Source organism: Macaca thibetana, chromosome 18 (genome assembly GCF_024542745.1).
Source record: "Macaca thibetana thibetana isolate TM-01 chromosome 18, ASM2454274v1, whole genome shotgun sequence".
Lineage (NCBI taxonomy): Eukaryota > Metazoa > Chordata > Mammalia > Primates > Cercopithecidae > Macaca > Macaca thibetana.
This window is the reverse complement of record NC_065595.1, coordinates 66,697,032-66,713,206: the sequence shown is the minus strand read 5'-3', so window position 1 is coordinate 66,713,206 and position 16,175 is coordinate 66,697,032. Positions and strand designations below refer to the sequence as shown.

The following is a 16,175-nucleotide window of genomic DNA, read 5'->3' as shown; positions in this document are numbered from 1 at the left end:
TTCCATTTTTTTGGAAAAAATAATTTCTATTGATATTGAGGACACTCTGAGATTCCATAATAAGAGCAAACGTTTCTATATGACTTACTATTCTGTAGGGACTGTTCTAAGTTTTTTAAGTGAGTTCTCATTTAATCCTCACAACAGTGCTGTGAGATAGACACTATCATGATCCTCATTTTATACATGAGGAAACTGAGCCACAGAGGGTTTAAATAACTTGCTCAAGGCTGTGGCGCTTGTATTTGAACCTAAGCAACATAGCTCCCAAGTCCATGCGCTTAACAACTATACCATCCTCTGCTTTTACATTGGTTATTCATTCATTCATCCAATGAACCTTTTTGTTTTCTTTTCTTTTCTTTTTCGAGACTGAGTCTTGCTCTGTCGTCCAGGCTGGAGTGCAATGGCGCGATCTGGGCTCACTGCAACTTCCACTTCCTGGGTTCAAGAGATTCTCCTGCCTCAGCCTCCCGAGTAGCTGGGACTAAAGTCGTGTGCCACCACACCTAGCTAATTTATTTTTTATTTTTTGTTTTTAGTAGAGACAAGGTTTCACCATGTTGGCCAGGCTGGTCTTGAACTGCTGACCTCTTGATCTCCCTGCCTCAGCGTCCCAAAGTGCTGGGATTACAGGTGTGAGCCACCATGCCCGGCCCATCCAACGAATCTTTGTTGTGAGCACTGGAAACTCGATGGCAAGAAATGGACACTGTCCCTGCCCTCAGAAGATTATCCTCAAGTCTGATGGATATAATAGCCCAATGCTATACAAGTGGTTGCTGTCTTGTGTCACCCTGTGTAGATCAAACTATTATAAACCTCCAGGTATGTCACTGCCAAATTTTCAAAGACTACACTTTTCATTGCAGATGTGACTCATTGTCTTAGTCTGTTTTTGTGTTGCTATAAGGGATTACCTGCAGCTGGACAATTTGTAAGGAAAAGAGGTTTATTTGACACACAGCTTTGCAGACTATACAAGAAGCATGGCGCCAGCATCTACTTCTGGTGAGGGCTTCAGAAACTTCCATGCACAGCAGAGGGGGAAGGAGATCAGGCATCACCAGGCAAGAGAAGAAGCAAGAGATAAAAGGGAGGAGGTACCAGGCTTTTTTAAAACTATCAATTCTCGTAGGAACTATTAGAGTGAGAACTCACTCGCTACTGGGAGGACGGCACCAAGATGTTCATGTGGGATTTACCCCCATGATCAAAGCCCCTCCACCAGGCCCCACCTCCACCATGGGGGATTGCACTTCAACATGAGACTTGGTAGGACCCAACTGTATCCAAACCATAGCGCTCATCATCCATTCATCCATCCATTAAGTCATTTTTCACACATTTATTTGGCACATTTGCTATGTGTCAAATGCTGGGTCAAGGTACGTTGAGGGTACAGGGATGCCCAAGAACACTGCTGCAGAGAACACTGCTGTAGAGAACACTGCTGCAGAGAACACTGCTGCAGAGAACACTGCTGTAGAGGATTCTCCAGCTGGTGGGTTAAGGAGCTGCCGTCTCCTGCTTCTCTGCCTGTGGAGGAATAAATGTGCAATGGATATATGCAATTTTTTTGCTGTAGGATTTATAGGAATACTGCCTAGAAATACTTTTGCTCCAAACTCCTCTCAGGCAGGGCTCACACCTCCATGGAGCACTCAGCTACTAACTTATCGAAACCATTAGTACTCCCAACTGACACAACTCAGGGCCACCCTTTACAATCATCACTAACCAAAGAGCCACATGCTTCTGAGTGTTGTTTAATATGCTGTTGTAATATGGAAATAAGAGGCCTTGAGGGGTCCTGGGAGCCTGTGTGGGGGCTGTCAGTGCCCCATCCATATCCTTCTCCCCTCACCACTTTGGAGCCCTGGATTTCCAGCTGCCAGCATGTACATTTCTTCTCCCATAAGTGTTCTCTGGCTGCCATGGGATCCATGACTCCTGGGACAACTCAGCCAATTACAGATGGCGGGACCCTCAGAAGTGCATCTGCTACACCAGCTCCTGGATTTCCACAGCAGGTTAGAGCTGCGGGTACCTATAGTTGTAACTCACTTGACAAGGAACCCTTTCTTGTCTGCCATTCTGTTTCTGTCTTGCTTTCTGTCCTACAAGTGCTCTCTGAATCTCATATCAAATAAACTAATTGCACTTAAATCCTAGTCCTGGGGATTATTTCTGGGGCCCCAAACTAAGACTTGGGGCACAGTCTGAGTATTCGTATTCTAGCAGCTTGATGGGGTTCTTGTGCTGTTTGCATCAGCCCTATTCACTCATGTGGCCATCACAGGCAGCTCTGTTCCATGAAAGACCTTTACTTTCTTGCAGAAAGCATCATGTCTTACTTTAAACAAAGACCAAGAACCCTAAACAGATGTAGATTTGCCTTTTAGAAGCTTTCATTCTTAATGACTCCCACCAAAACTTGACTTTCCTGTGTCTTTATTAACTCATTTCATTCTTTAAGGGCAGTGGCACGATCTTCGCTCACTGCAACCTCTGCTTCCCTGGTTCAAGTGATTCTCCTGCCCCAACCTCCCGAGTAGCTGGGATTACAGGCACCTGCCACCACGCCTGTCTAATTTTTGTATTTTTAGTAGAGACGGGGTTTCACCATGTTGGCCAGGCTGGTCTCAAACTCCTGACCTCAAGTGATCTGCCTGCTTTGGCCCCGCAAAGTGCTGAGATTCTGAATTTCATTCTTGATACACTGTTTTGAGAGTCCAGGGTGGTCTGATTATGAAGAGTTTCAGTGGGTTTGTTTTTAGTGCCCTTCGTCTTCAGGTTATAATAGTTTGGGAGGCAAAATCATTAAGAGTGTTATTGTTTTGTGATTTGCTCACAAATGAAATCAGTCTTGAGGTTACCTTCCCTGAGATGCCAGTGGTCTGAGGACACATCTCTCCCTACACGTCTACACATCTTCTATGATGGGAAAAAATTCTGCTGGGTTTAAGAAGCGACACTGAAATATTCCAGGACACATTGATATATTTTTTAACCAGAATGGTGTCAGTCTAGAGAAAAACTGAGATGTACTGTGTTAACATCAGTTAAATCAAGGAAGAAGGCAGGCATCTGAAGACAGAAATGATTGAAGGGTTAGCAGGAGGCAAAGTTTGCAGAGGGTAGGAGGAAAGCCGACAAAGGAGGAAGAGAGAGACGAGCAGGAGATAGGACCAAAAAACCCAGTTTTCTCTCTGCTTTGCTCTTCTGCATTTGGTCTGTGTTTGGAAAACAAAAGCGAAAGAGGAAAAGGCATAGACAATCAAATTTCCCCAAAGCAGAATGGATGGCAGTCCAAGACTCTGTGTGGAGCCTCATGCTTCATCCCCAGGGCACTTCAAGTGTCACAATAATTACTGCCCTCATAGCTGCACCATGGCTTTTGTTTCTTATCACATTTCACACAGGTTGATAATGTCAAAATTAGAGACTGTTTTGACTCTGGGTTTATTAAGTGGTTGCCTGAAGTTTCCTTGAAAATGAGAGGTAGCTGGCCGGGCGCAGTAGTTCTTGCCTGTAATCCCAGCACTTTGGGATGCTGAGGCAGGTGACTCACCTGAGGTTAGGAGTTCGAGACCAGCCTGGCCAACACGGTGAAACCCTGTCTGTAGTAAAAATACACAAAATAGCTGGCCTTGTTGGTGGGCGCCTGTAATTCCAGCATCTCAGGAGGCTGAGGCAGGAGAATCGCTTGAACCCGGGAGGTGGAGGTTGCAGTGAGCCGAGGTCGCATCATTGCACTCCAGCCTAAGCGACAGAGCAAGATTTCATCTAAAAAAAAAAAAAAAGGTAGCCAAGATTAGCATTTCTTTGGGTTCTATCTTATAATTGCTTTCTTTTCTATATTTTGCTACGCCCCCTTTTTCCCTCAGGGCTGAAAAGTGACAAAAGGAGTTTTATCACCCTACCTCTTTCAATATTATTTAACCAAAAAGTGAACTGTAGCAAAGCAAATGCTTTCCTGTTTTCAAATGTGCAGGCATCCTATCATCAACGGAAGTCAATTTCATCCGCCTGATGGGAAAACACCACATCCTTCATAAATGGAATCGCCCCCTCTGAAACCGACGTTCCACACAAGCAAATGACCAACTGTGCTGGCGCTGGTGCAGGATTAAAGATGATGATCCTATCTCATGTTCCTACCACCGCTCATCATTTCTAAGCCATCATCATACAGAAACCACTTGATCTGCTTCTGATTCGAGTCTCTTCGCAGATGGAAGCGTCATGGCCAGGGACACCAATAGCTCACAGCCCCTGCCTGCCTGTGAGGAAGGAAACATCCAGCCCAGAGCCTGGGATAAACTTTGCTCTGCAGAAATCGCCCTGAGATATTAAATGTCCACAAAGAGCAGATGGGAGCCTTGCTTCTCAGAGTTCTTCCTCCAAAGGCCTCTCACTTCCAGCATCTGGGAATTAGCCCTGACCCCCTCTGAAGGAGGAAAGGCTGAGTTGATTTTGTTTCTGTTCCAGTCGGAGGCTTTGCTCTGACTCCAACTCAGAAGGGTGGGCCACAGCCTGGGTGGGAGCAGAAAGGTTCTCTTTATAGCCCTGCTGCTGGTGTGGGCTGCTCTTTTCACTCTCTGGACCTGTCTCCCCATCTGTGAAATGGGGCAAGGATGCTGACCGCAGATAAATCTTTGAGATTGAATTTCTGTGTTCAGGGCTTTGAAATCAAGAAGAAAAGGGATAATTTGATCATAAAGCATTGTTAGTATTTTGCACCCACTTCTGCCTGTACTCTATTGTTCTCTGCTATAGAATCTTCTCCAGGGTTTCCTTCGGAAACTGTTGCTGCTGTCTGACAACACCCAAATGGCTCAGCCTCTGGCTTCCAGTGTCTCAGAAGGAGACTGTCTGTATAGCATGAACACAGCCTAGTTAGCTGCACCAAGAATTTTGCTCATTAATACATGAAAACTTGAAAACACACACAGAGTTAGTGATTTCCCATAAATACTGGTTTAGAATGAAAGCAAAAGACCTCCTTCACCTTATGTCCCATTACAATGTATGCGTGCTGGTCATTTTACCTTTCTGTAAGAAACCCAAGGGACAGAGGGGCCGGAGGCTGTGCTGCTCCCAGTGGCTGCGGTTCTTGGAATTTATGAGGTTGGAAGGCTGTCAGCTATTCAGAATCACAGAGCTCAGGGGCTGACAGCGACGGGAAGGGAGTCTCTTTACTATCACCTCTCATACATTGCCTCCATAAATAGCTCTTTTTATTATTATTTCTGCTGTTTGTAGATTTAGTTTATGGATGTGGTTAATGCTGCATCTGAATGTTAAGGGAATTACTATCCTTGTTAAGATTCTGACCTATTGGGGAGATTTGCTTAGGCTTTTTTTTCCCCACAATAAACACATCTGGTAGATGGCAAGGGGCTCATTTTTCCCCAGATACCCTGGTGAGTGTTTGGGGGGAGTGACTTTTCAGCACCAAAGACAGCATTACCTCCAACATTTAACGTGCTTTGATGTTGGCTGAGGAAGGTGATCAGCCCTGCCTGTGCCTGATGGGGGGCGGAGGGGAGCCCTGCTGCAGCGCGGCTCTGTGCTGTCCTCTGCAGGCTGTTTCTGGGCATCTATTCTCCAAGAACAATGACGGGGCTGCAAAGACAAATCCCAAAGCCGAGAGGGGCCAAGTGCATGGGGGGTGCACAAACCAACACCCCACAAAGCTACTGTCAGTGCCCATCACCTGTTGAGTGATAGACACATCCTCTTCTTGTCCCAGGGAGGCAGGTCTCTGTGTAGAGTGGTGACCAGCTGCGGTGTGAGGGCTTCATTGGGCTCTTGGTCAGAGTAGTGCTAGGCAAGGTGTGGGGATCAAAGACTGGATTCCTGAATGAGGTTGATTTGATCCTTAGGACTATGTCAGTCATTTGAAGAGGCAGTTTTGGAAGGATGAGGTACTCACCTAGTAATCGAAATCCTGACTGACTACTCCCAATGCTCTTCATAACAGTATTTCATAGAATCACAGGGACAGGGCCAAGGCATGCGTGTCTGTGCATGTTTGTGTGCCGGTGTGTGCATGTGTATGTTATATGGACTTGTGTGCATGTGTGCATGTGTGTATGGGTGTGTGCACCTGCCTGTGCATGTGTACACGTGTGTAGGTGTGTGCACATGCATATGTGTGCATGTGTGTGCCGGTGTGTGAGGTTTCTCAGCCAGAGCTCTTTTCTGCCGTGTATCTAACAGCCTACACCTCCTCCCTACTGGAGCGTCCATAGGCACCGTCAGCACGATAACCTCAAAACCCATTCCATGTTGTTTTCCTTTAAATCTGTTCTTCCTTTCCCTTTTTTCAGAAAACCATATGCTCACTTATCCAAACCAGAAACATTGATGTTTGTCTTATGTCCTCTTCTCCCCTTTTCCTCAGCTCACATCCATTAAATCACCACGGCATTTGGATTTTGACTTACAAATCTCTCAAATCCTTCTGCTGTTCTCTGTTCCAGTTGCCATCACCCCATCTCAGGCTATGATTTTCTCCTAACCTGGATTACTACAAAAGTCCCCTAAAGGGTATGCTTATCTCTAACCTGGACCCCCTATCCATTTACCTTGTGCAATAAAGAATGGCCCTTAGGCATAATACCGCCTTCATCAGCTCCCCATCACCTTCAAACAAGGGTCAGACTGGATTACATGATCTAGAAGGACCTCTGTGGTCTGTTTCCTGCCACTTTCTCCTGTAAGCACCAATGCACCAGCCATGTGCCATTTTGAATTACTTGTAGTTCCCAGACCACTCTCTCTTCTATGGGCCATTGTGTGTGTTTCTCTTTCTATTCAGAATAATTTCCCCCTCTCTATCCATAATTCTAATTCAGCATTCACTTCTTGGCTTAGATGCTACCTCCTTCAAGAAGCTAATTTTGCCCAAAGATTGAGCAAAATACCCCTCCATTACACTCCCAAGACGCCTCGTGCTTTACCCCACACAGCTGTGCTGTGCTGTGCTGTGCTGTGCTGGGACTGCCTATTGACTCGTGGGTCTCCCAGATGATGACTTTCTTGAGAGTAGTAGACACTGTTATTTTATTCTCAACATAAAGTTTCAAGCAACTAGTCAGTATTCCCTTGCTTGCTTTATAAAAACATACATGAGTCTTTTTACACCCAGTTCAATGGTTTTCAACAGTACTGTTTCCCTTCCTCTATTTTTCCTATGTTATTCTAAACACAGTATTTTGCTGTTCAAGTAAATGCATCTGTATAGACCCAGAGTTTTGTACCCTGCACAAAACTGTGATTCACCTTGCTCAACAAGAAAATAAGTTGCTAATGCAGTTGGGGCAGTAGTATTAACAACAGTGGATAGTCAATGTTTGTTGAGCACTTGCTGTCCAGTGTCCTAAGCTTACCGTATGCCGTCCGGTGTCCTAAGCTTACGTGTGTCAGTTCACTTAATTATCACCAGAACCCTATGGAGGAGGTACTATTAATGCCCTAATTTCAAAGATAAGTTAACCAAGGTATAGTTGAGTGAAGTTTATTCCATAACTAGGAAGTGGTAGAGTTAGGATGCAAGCCCAGGCGGACTGACTTTAGAATCAGACTTTTAATCATTAAGCTCTGTTTTGCAGAGTTGAAATTGAGCTAAAATACGATGTTGTGAATGTTTCCTCCCGGGAAATTTTTCTAGTGACAATCAAATAGTCCCACTGGACCTGTGTTATTAACAATGTATAAGATGCACTGGGTTTCAAGGATTTCTCCCTCTTGGGGAAATTTTCACTTTCCTCCAAGGACTCAGGAACCGGAGAGCCAGGTGTCTCCCATAAACAAAGCCTTCTCAGGCGCATCCAGGATGGGCGTCCGCCAGAGTGGAAAGGGTTCTCACTCTTTCTGGCCGCAACCCTTCCAACGGGCTTTATCCCTAGTCCGGGAGTACTGTGTAAGTATTGTAAGTGTAGTTTATTGGGTATGAAGATAAAAGTGAGAATTTATCTATTTACCACCAAAGGCATTAGCTCAACATGCTAAGCACAAGTTGGGATGTGAGACAGTACCCCAAGAAAAACTGCCTGAAACACTCAGAGACCAGGATACCAGGGGTGGGTGACCGCATGGGAGGATGGAGAGGGCGTCACAGTGAGTCCAGTTTTCTGGCTGCCACAGCCACACTCATGTGAGAGTACAGAGGCGCTGAGCAGGTCACTCCAAGTGGGAGTGCTCTCTGCATGACTTCCACCTGGAGATTGCTGGGGAGTTCTGCTGCCTGGCCATCTGCCTGTGAGCTGAAAGCCTGGCGTGGAGATATCCTGCCTCCTCTAACAACCCTTCCTTCACCAATACCAAGCTACTTTTCTCTCTTCCTCCCTCTTCATTTCTTTGGTGCTCAGAGACATGAGGTATGAGGAAAGGAGGAAGCAAGCAGGCTTCCTAAAGAAGCCACAACCAGGCCAAGCATGGTGGCTCACACCTGTAATCCCAGCATTTTGGGAGGCCGAAGCAGGCAGATCACCTGAGGTCAGGAGTTTGAGACCAGCCTGGCCAATATGGCAAAACGGTGTCTCCACTAAAAATTCAAAAATTAGCCGGGCATGGTGGCGCATGCCTGTAATCCCAGCTACTCAGGAAGCTGAGGCACAGGAATCACTTGAACCTGGGAGACAGAGGTTGCAGTGAGCTGAGATCATGCCATTGCACTCCAGCCTGGGCAACATCTATCTCAGAAAAAAAAAAAAAAAAGAAAAAGCCACAACCTTCTGTCTGTGCTCAAGGTTGAGACCTCCCTACTCCCGAGGTAACAACTCTGACTGCTCTGGAGGAAAGATTAAAAGTCCTGATTGGAATTTCAAAATTTTCATCAGTGGGTCCAACTTCAATAGAAACTACTAGACTGATTTCTGGAGCTTTAAATGCCAAAGTGTGGGGCCGATATTTCTACCAGGGAAAGATGGTTTCCAAATGAGGCATCTGGTGTCTAAGCACACACGAGCATATGTGTTTACTGTGTCCAGATAAGTCAACAACTTTACTGAGCACCTACCCTGTGCCCAGAACTCAACTGAATCCACTCTGAGTGTTTGGCAGCAGGGATACATATGTTTGCCTCTAGCCTGGTGACAGCAGCACAGCAGAAGGGAAGAGAAGGCACTCTTGTTGAGAAATGTGTCTGGAAGATTTCTTCCAGTACGACCACTTTTACAGCTTATAGGCGAAGCTGCTTCATTTGGTGTACTTTTGTTGTAAGTATTACTTCTTCCCCTCCATAGATGAGCCAGTGGGGCTAATAGCATATGCAAATGGGCAACTTGAAGCCTGGCAGGGAGATGTCAAAAGTGGGCAGCCCGTGGGCAGACGGCTGGCAGAAATTTACTTATTTATTTTTAAATGATCAGTACACACAGTACTTCTGTGTCCGGTCTCTAGATATTCAGTTTAGCCCATAACAACCCTATGAAGTACTATTCATTATCATGATTTCCCTTTGATGGATAAGGAAGTGGAAGCACAGAGAGGTTCAGGAACCTGCCCAAGGTTACAGAGATGTGGTTTGTATTTGGCCTTCAACATCGGCCAAATTTATTTGCCAACATTTACAAATTGTAAGACTGTGTATGAAAATCCACATTTGTGTTGTTTCTTTAAAAACTGGAAGATCTGATGACTTGATCTGATGGCTTGATGACTGATCTGCCTGGGCTCTGTGCCAAGCAGAACTAAGCTGTAAAATGTAAACATTTATTGATGAGCATGCATAAAAAGTCATACAACCTGTGAGGTCCTCACTCTTGTCTCTACAGGCACTCTGAAAAACAATGTGTATGAAAGATTCACTCTGAGATGAAAATAAGACAGTGTTTTAATAGCAGAGTCAACTCTTATTTTGGTGGAATTAGGCAATATTATAATCCAATAAATGGTGAGACATAAAAAGCAAACAGGACTTCAGACCAAAGGTGCTACTCCCAAGATGTTGGTCTACTGGGCTTGCAAAATTCCCAAATGCCATTCATGCGAGAGTGAAAGTACATGAGTAACACTTACTCATTATACTAATAAGAAATTATTTTTTAAGTACTCTTATGATCAGGGAAACTATATAATTCACTGTCTAAACTAGAACACTTGTAAGTGTAAAAGTAGGTATTCAACTTCCCAGTTTATTGCATCTCATCTTTAAATGCACCCTTCATTGCCTGCTCTGCTACAATACAGATGAGCCCTGTGAATATTCTTCCTTTGCCAGCCGGAATGTGGTGATGCTTTTTCAGGAGAGGATGTTGGAGGGACATGGGAGGAGGAAGGATTTTCTCTTCCTTATTCTGTGCTCCTCTCCAGGCTTTGTCAGCATGTGGTTTCTCTGGCACTTGGTTCTGAAGGTACACGAGGGCTGGCAATGCCCAGAAGCCAGCAGCTTCTCTCAGGACCCCCTTGAGCAGCTTTGCCACTGAGAGCACCAAGGAGGCACCTTTCTGTGAATGGCTTTTCCTGGATGCCCACTCGTGGCTTTGCAGCAAAGTTCTGAGGCTCAGTACCTCCTTGTGGACAGCTTCCTCCACCTGCACAGCACTACAGCGAAGGATTTCTGTGCCATCTGGTGGGTCACAGCTGAGCCCTCTCCAAAAGGCCTAGAATTTAAACCTGATTCAGTCTTGTCTCTGGGCTCTCTATTTCAGCCTTAGGGACCAGGGCTGCTCCTTATATCTGAATTCTGTAATTCTTTAGAATTCTCTTTAATGCTCACCAATTTCCCTATTATTTTCATCTCCTATGACAATTTTTTTTTTTTTTTGAGAGAGAGTCTCCCTGTGTTGCCCAGGCTGGAGTGCAGTGGAGAGATCTCAGCTCACTACAAGTTCCACCTCCTTCTATGACTAATTCTTTATATCAAACTTTGCCTGTACAATTTACTGTGTATTGGCCAGGCACGGTGGCTCATGCCTGTAATCCCAGCACTTTGGAAGGCTGAAGCGGGCAGATCACGAGGTCAGGAGATGGAGACCATCCTGGCTAACATGGTGAAACTCCATATCTGCGAAAAAACACAAAAAAATTAGCTGGGCGTGGTGGTGGGCACCTGTAGTCCCAGCTACCAGGGAGGCTGAGGCAGTAGAATGGCGTGAACCTGGGAGGCGGAGTTTGCAGTGAGCCAGATCGTGCCACTGTGCTCCAGCCTGAGCAACAGAGCAAGACTCCGTCTCAAAAAAAAAAAAAAAAAAAAGGAAAAAAAGCAAGTTACTGTGTATTCTCTGTGGTCTGATTGGATGCTGACTGATACACAGTTGGTACCTGGAGCGGCCCCAGGACATAGACTTGCAATGATGGGATCTGGGAATTGGTTAGTGGTGCACTTTGGTTTGAGCCCCATGCCAAGATCATTAACAACAGAAAATGGGACACTAGTAAGCCATGAGGTGCATCACAGTTAATCAAGCCATTACCTTTGGGAAATTTAGATGAAGCATCAATTTAGGCATGTGCTCTGTGAGCCTGAGGGTCTGCTGCCCTTGTCCATTCTGGTAATAATAATTACTATAAGACCTATGATGTGGGATGGATTCTTTTGAATGCATTTTAGCACATACAGAAAGAAAATGACAAGCCCAAGTCATTTAACCTTTAGCCCAAGCCATGATCTAAAAACGGAAAGCTTCCACGCCAGCCCTAGAATAATGTCGTGTTTCTTTTTGCCGTAGTGCTCACATTGCTGAAAATTAAACACAAAATTTAATTTGTGTAGGTTGCCCAATTACAACAGTTGAACTCACAGTCTTTCGAAGTTTCTTATGTAGAAACCAGGGCACTGATTGGGGGAAATAGGCTCCTGAAACAGAATGGGAACATCTGGTTGTATGGATTGTCAGATGAAACTAACATCCGAGTCTCAATTGCCAGTAGAAGTGGCAATTGAGAACCTAGGCTTGTTTGCTTGAAAACTCTGTGATAACATCACCTGGGGCAGATACTTTGAAAACAGATGACTATTATCTTCATGACCCTCCATAACCACCCCATGATCCTCCTAGACCCATAACTAGGCTCAATCTCAGGGGTACAGGTACACCTTATGGCCCAGAAAGAAATAAGTTACACACTAAAAGGAATGCAAGCCTTTACTGATGTATGTACTTAGAAACCTGAGAAGCATTTGTGGGAGTGGTTTCTAGGGGTGCCAGCCTGGGGGTGGAGGAAGAAAACAGTAGATTGGACCAAATTAATGGATCAGCATTTACTACAGATTTTGGATTTTGTATGTGAGCTTGTGCCATTGGAGGTGGCTCTAACAGTTTACTTGTTTGTTTGACTAAAACTGGGACTCCACAGTGGCCTACATTTAGTGATGCTGAGATGCCTGAGTTTCCCTGGCACAATGTAGAGGAGAGAATCGAAGGATTTAGGGAGATAGGAATGAGACAGAGTCTTACTCTGTCACCCAGGCTGGAGCGCAGGAGTGGAGTGGTGCAGTCGTGGCTCACCGCAATCTCCACCTCCAGGGTTCAAGCAATTCTCCTGCCTCAGCCTCCCAAGTAGCTGTGATTCCAGGTATACCACCATGCCTGGTTAATTTTTGTATTTTTAGTAGAAATGGGGTTTTGCCATGTTGTCCAGACTGGTCTTGAACTCCTGACTTAAGGAGATCCATCCACCTCAGCCTCCCAAAGTGCTGGGATTACAGATGTGAGCCACCGTGCCCAACCCTGTAGACCCTTTCTTTACTAAGGCATTGAGAAATACATTAATGAGGGGAGCACCTGTGCTGTGTCTCCACCCAAATCTCATCTAGAATTGTAGCTTCCATTAATTCCCATGTGTTGTGGGAGGGACCCAGTGGGAGTTAACTGAATCATGGGGGCAGTTTCCTCCATACTGTTCTTGTGGTAGTGACCAACTCTCATGAGGTCTGATAGTTTTATAAGGTTATAACCTTATAAAACTTATAAGTTATATAAGCTTATAACCAAGCCCCTTTGGCTTGTTCTCATTTCTCTCTTGTCTGCTGCCATGTAAGACGTGCCTTTCACCTTCCACCACGATTGTGAGGTCTCCCCAGCCACATGGAACTATGAGTCCATTTAACCTCTTTTTCTTTGTAAATTACCCAGTCCTGGGTATGTCTTTATCAGCAGTGTGAAAATGGACTAATACAACCTGAATTTGTGGAAACTCTGTGTTTGCTCTGTGTGGTAGGCCAGGTTTGACTGTAGAAGATTTAGCCATTCCAATGGTCTCCTGATTTCAGTGGGGCTGATGGGAGCCTGGAGTTGCAGTGATTAAGTGGCAGCACTCACCTGAAGACAGGGTGGGTACATCTACTGTGCATGGCAGGTGTTAACCAGAGGCACCAGGAGTATAGCCTCCCTTCTTAGGATTATTGATGAACCATTTATGGCAGATTCAGATAGCAATGTTTGAAGCGTTTGCATCTGGAATGCAGACTTCTGATTAGGGTCTTTCAAATGATAACTAACCATCCCTGGAGTATGGATTTCTAATTTGAAGAGTACTTCAAATGTTAACTGCATCTAGGGAGTAGATTAAAATTAAATTATATCCACATATGTATCACACTGAATATGCTGAAGTGTTTTAAAGTAAATTGTAGGCCATATAATCAACCGTCTTTCTCACGTGACAATAATCAGCTGCAGCGAGAGGCAGCCGCCTCTGTTAGACGGGCACACACACTCCACTGCACCGCAGTCCCTAGCATGCCCCGGAACCTCCCTGTACGTCAGTTGCCATTTGTCATCACGTTTGCTTTGTCACTTTTCTCATAGATGTGTAAAAAGGAAAGTGGAATATTTATTGTACTATGTCTCTATCAAAAACAGGAAAATAAAAATATGGACCTGGAAAGGTTGCATATTTTGAAATAAAATGGAGAGAGTATAGTTATGATTTTAAAGGCTGTATCTATGCAATTAATATGCAAAGCAAAGTGGGTTCATTTGGAAAGAGTACAATTTAAGGCACTATAGTGGACTGTCTTTCCAAAGATGCTTCTCCCTCCATATGCTCCGTTGTGATGTGACCAGCTGCCCCTCAGTGACAGGCAGGAAACAGAGGCAAGGTGGGCTCACGGGGAGGAAACAGAGGCAAGGTGTCTTGCTCAGAGGCCACCAGGTCACAGGCCCACATCCTCTTACTCCCAGTACAGTGCTCACAAGACAGTAGGCTGAGCAATAGATAGAGAGTCCTAGAAGCTGACGCCATTTTCCCTGGTGGGCAAGGGCAAGTTTGTGGAGGAGGAAGAAGAGAGAGACAGAAAAAGAGAGAGAGAAACTGAATTGGTGTTTGAATTCAATAGGGCAGATGAAAGTAAGAAGACCAGGTATGGCCAGGCGCGGTGGCTCACCCCTGTAATCCCAGCACTTTGGGAGGCCGAGGTGGGTGGATCACAAGGTCAGGAGATCGAGACCATCCTGGCTAACACAGTGAAATCCCGTCTCTACTAAAAATACAAAAAAATTAGCCGGGCGTGGTGGCGGGCGCCTGTAGTCCCAGCTACTTGGGAGGCTGAGTCAGGAGAATGGCGTGAACCCAGGAGGCGGAGTTTGCAGTGAGCTGAGATTGCGCCACTGCACTCCAGCTTGGGCGACAGAGCGAAACTCCGTCTCAAAAAAAAAAAAAAAGAGAGAAAAAAAAGACCAGGTGCAAGAATATGTAATAGGAAACAAAGACACTTGAATCTGGGCTGACTTTAGTGACTTGCTTGATCAATGAGTTGTGGAAGTAACATTCTGGAATTTCTAGGGCTAGGTCCCATTTGAGTCCAGTCAACCCACGAAACATGAGCCATCATAATCAACTGCTGTTTGCAGCCTTTAAGAATGGGCATAGTTTGTCATGCAGCAATTGATAATCCAAACAGACTCCATTATGCAATACTCCTTTATTTTACTTATTTTACTTATTACTTTCTGGCCTGGACCCATAGGTTGTGAGCCTGGGACCTCCCACCTTAGAGTTCTGTAATTGCTAGAGATTGATGTCACACACCTACCTCAACCAGCACTTACCCATCAGGAGTGTTCGGAGTGCACACACACATATTCAGCTGGTTTCTGTTGGCCAAACCTTTTTTCCTGGGGAAAGAGGAACCCTCTCTAGCTCTTCCTAACCTTTCTCCACCTCAGAGACATGCAAATGAGTTCCTGAGTCCTGCATGTGCTCTGCAAAGAGGTGTGCAATGTATATCAAGGCATGTTAATTCAGTTTTTTCTACTTTAATAACTGCATTTCCTTCACGTTCCTAAAAGACTTTTAAAGGAAGTTAAATGAGGCTGTTCCACTCTAGAATTTCTTTCTTTTCTTTTTCTTTTTTTTTTTTTTTTGATACGGAGTCTCACACTCTGTCACCCAGGCTGGAGTGCAGTGGCACGATCTTGGCTCACTGCAACCTCCACCTCCCAGGTTCAAGCGATTCTCCTGCTTCAGCCTCCCTAGTAGATGGGATTACAGGTGTGCACCACCACGCCTGGCTAATTTTTGTATTCTTAATAGAGATGGGGTTTCACCATGTTGGCCAGGCTGGTCTCAAACTCCTGACCTCAGGTGATCCACCCGCCTCAGCCTCCCAAAGTGCTGGGATTTCCGGCATGAGCCACTGCACCCAGCCTTACTTTCAAATTTCTAAGGGGCACAGTGGCATCACCGTGGCCATACCATGGTGGGAGAGCATCTAGGACCTGTGACTGTCACCCTAGGAACCCACCGTTAACCCTCATGCTGCTGGCACATGTCTTCTAGCCCTGCATTCTCTCTGACCTCACCTCTCTTCCTTCCTTCCTCCCTGCATTCTTGCGTTCGATCTTCTTTTATCACCAATCTAACCTTTTGAATTTAATCACCAATTCAGTTTCTGTCTGTCTCTCTCTCTCTCTGTCTCCAAGCTAGGCCTCACCCACCTGGCACCACCCTGGGAATGGAGCCCTACTCCAGGAGCCCCCAGTGCTCTGCCCAATTCTCTGTGATCCCCGTACTAGGAGTTAGAAGAACTGGGCCTGGGACTGTTGGTGCCACCAATATATCGACGGCCTTGCAGCAAGATACTTTACCTCTGTTTGCTCGTCTGGAGACTGAAGGAGAGGCTTGATTCCTGGGCCACGTCCAGTGCCACATTCTGTCTCCCACATTTGCCTCCATTGCTCTCCTCTGGGCTTCACCACAGGCCATGCTTCTCTCTC

General features: G+C 45.5%; 2 long non-coding RNA genes across 2 annotated transcripts in view; one reads left to right on the top strand and one right to left on the bottom strand.

Annotated features, from left to right (window-relative positions):
* The window catches only part of LOC126941142 (uncharacterized), a 180,339-nt gene extending 165,786 nt beyond the window's left edge, over positions 1-14,553 (top strand). The window contains exons 2-4 of the long non-coding RNA XR_007721101.1: positions 543-828; positions 1,923-2,033; positions 3,998-14,553. This is a non-coding gene — a long non-coding RNA (uncharacterized LOC126941142). The remainder of the gene's footprint in view (positions 1-542; positions 829-1,922; positions 2,034-3,997) is intronic.
* LOC126941148 (uncharacterized) lies at positions 1,334-3,783 on the bottom strand. Its single transcript, XR_007721107.1, has 2 exons — positions 3,575-3,783; positions 1,334-1,539 (listed from the first exon to the last, which is right to left on the bottom strand). It is a non-coding gene; the product is annotated as an uncharacterized LOC126941148 (long non-coding RNA).
* Positions 14,554-16,175: the final 1,622 nt, after the last annotated feature.